Source organism: Xylocopa sonorina, unplaced genomic scaffold, assembly GCF_050948175.1.
Source record: "Xylocopa sonorina isolate GNS202 unplaced genomic scaffold, iyXylSono1_principal scaffold0056, whole genome shotgun sequence".
Taxonomy (NCBI): domain Eukaryota; kingdom Metazoa; phylum Arthropoda; class Insecta; order Hymenoptera; family Apidae; genus Xylocopa; species Xylocopa sonorina.
In genome coordinates, this window is record NW_027490127.1 from 837,635 (window position 1) to 840,875 (window position 3,241).

Consider the following 3,241-nt stretch of genomic DNA (forward strand, 5'->3'; position numbering starts at 1 on the left):
ATTACATCTTATCATGAAACATTGGAATGAGATGCGATATCGCGTTTTATCAAGAATTAGATCTCTAGTGCATCGATCTGTAGACATCTAGAAATGTGATTCCGCCGCAAGGAAGTGTGGGATTTACATTCCATTGAACTGTTGACGATATAAGATTTACGCGTTGCATTGTATTACATCTTATCATGTAGCATAGAAATAAGTTGCGATATCGCATTTTATAAAGCGTTGGAACGCTATTGCATCGATATGTAGAAAAGTAGAAAGATTATTACGCAGCAAGTTCGTGTGGGATTTACATTCTTTTGATGTGTAGTCGAGATATAATTAACGCGTTGAAATGAATAACATGTTATCTTGAAACATTTAAATGAGGTGCAATATCGCGTTTTATGCAGCTATAGAACTCTATTGCTTCGATATGTAGACATCTAGAAACGTTGTTCCGTAGTAAGCAAGTGTGGCATTTACACTCTATTGAAGTGTAGACGAGATATATATAACGTGTTGCATTGAATTACATTTTATCATGAAACATAGAAATGAGATGCGATATCGCGTTTTATGTAGCATGAGAACTCTATAACTTCGATACATAGAGATCTGGAAACGCTACTCCGTCCCAAGGAAGTGTCGGATTTACATTATTTTGAAGTTATGACGAAATATACATAACGCGTTGCATTGAATATTACTTCTGATCATGAGACTTAGAAATGAGATGCGATATCGCATTTTATGATGCATTAGAATTCTATTGCTTCGACATGTGCACTTCTAAGACGCTATTCCGTAGCAACGAAGTGTAGGCTTTACATTCTTTTCAAGTATTGACAAGATATTGTCTGCCCTACACCAGGACGGTGATCAGGCTTACTTCCCCACCCGGACGGGTATACGCAAACGGAATGTACCAACTACCTCCCAGTTACACCCACCTCACTGAAACGGGTGATGGAAAAATCCAGATGTGCCGCGGCAGCTTCCCGTTGGTGAGTCCTTCAGCTTCACCGTCGGAGGGGACGAATCCCAACCGCCGGAGTACCCACGGGGAACCTTGGGGAGGCGAACTCACTACGTGTACGCGTGCACGCTCACTCCGATCCTTTTTGAATATTAAGCATCAGTTTGGCCAAATTTATAGATGCTCCAGACTGCCTGCTCAGTCAATTCATGTTTGCTCTACGAAAAGGATTCGGACTATTTTGGGCAATCGTTGATGCACCAAACCTCCGAGTCTTAAACGAATTCGATTTGGGTATGGTAGCCCCAGAGCCCCGTTAGCCACCGGGCAAGCCCGGCGCCCAGGTTCCACCACGAGGAGGTGGGGATGGGTACTTCCTGGACTCCCAGGTTCTGGAACCCGTGTTGACAAGATATACATATCGCGTTGCATTGATATTGCTGTGACGTCCGCCGAAACTTACGGTACCTCCTACATCCCTCGGCAAAGGGGCACACACCGCCGGCCGCCATTGCAGAGACGAGCATACCGACACACGGTGACATAGGCCGATCGCCGAGCTAAACCAGCCACCATCGCTCAAGTGGAGTTGGACCACTCGATCGCATCACGACGCGTACTTGACAGATAGCTGGAGCACGAGCGAGTTATAGCCTCTGCACGAGGACCATTGGACGTACTATGAAGAGTCGCCCGTCGTTACGCACCCGTATCCGTATTTCACATATTGTTGTAATTAAAATTAAGCAAATCCTCGAAGTTAAGCACACTGCACTCGATGTACATACATAACACAGCACACACAAGCTGGCATAAGGGATCTCAAATGTAATCCTAATTTTAAGAGCGTATTTAAGCGAAATAGGAAAGAAGCAAAGCGCACAATCGAGCGCCCGACGCTCGTGGCTCACGCCGGACGCCCGCGCCCCTCCACGACCATCCATCCCACTCCACGGGCCGAGCATCCGCCCCCACTCTGGCGCCCCGCGCGCCACGCGATCCGAGGAGGTCGCGGGTCCGCGAGCTGAAAGTGCAGTTCGTGTCATCGACTCCAAGCGTGCGGACCTCCCTCAATTTTAATTCAAACCAAGTTCGAGTCAACCGCTCCAATCGAGCGGACCTCTCTCAATTCTAAACTCTAATTCAAACTGATTTCGACTATTCCAACTCACACTCTAATTCAACTCAAGCTCCTAATTCTAACTATAATTATATGCTAAAATCATCGAATCCTAATACTTAGTCAACCTTAGCACAGGGAAGTAACAGTGTAAGCTTAGTTTTATTTAGAAAATACCTTATTTTACCAGTACTTACAATTCTCATTATTCTAAACATTCCTCGTCTTACTATTATTATAAATTCATTTGTTACGAAGTTTTGCACGAGTTCACGCGTCTTCGATATCATTCACTGGCTCTGACCTTTTGTCAAAACTCGGCAACCGACCAGATAGAGCGGACCATCGCTTAGCTGCAGCGATCCACAGCGAGACTAGAGCAAAGTCACACGTCAATTTTCCATATTCCTGGACCGGTAAGCTAGAGCGGACCACCGCTTAGTGGACCCGTATCTGGACGTTTGGAATCCGACCCGAATGCGCCGTTCCGGAACATACAAACGAACTCGCCGCGCGGGAAGAATAAACTTCTTACGATCATGGTTGCGCAAACACATTGGTGAAACCGTCGACTCGTGCATTTATCACTGCACCGTCTCTTCTTTCGCTGCACACCGGCCGGACAGCCGTCCCGGACCGCCGCATCCATCGCCGATCCGTACTGGAGGGTAGTCTACCATGGTACTCGTCCCGTTGACGATTTCGCCTCGCAGCCCGTACACAGAAACCATACCCAAAGACGATCCGGGCAGACGACGAAACCTGCAACAAGCATATTGTATATTAGCAGCAATCAAAACACCAAAGGTAAGTCAACGTTATCTTATCCTCGTCCTTGCATTTTCGATCAGTGTTTCGCGAGCAAAAAGAGTCCGGACTTCAATGCAATTGTGCGAGCCGAACCTTGTGTGGCTGCGTGTCTCTCCGGCCAACGGTTAGTTATCCGCGACCCGAGACGTGACATTACATCTTACCATGAGACATAAAAATGAGATGAGACTTCGCGTATAATGAAGCATTAGAACCTTATTTCTTCGTTACGTAGACATTTGGAAACGCTATTTCCTAGCAAGGAAGTGTGGCATGTATATTCTTTTGAAGTCCAGACGAGGTATACATAACACTTCGCAATGAATATTATATCTTATCATGAAACA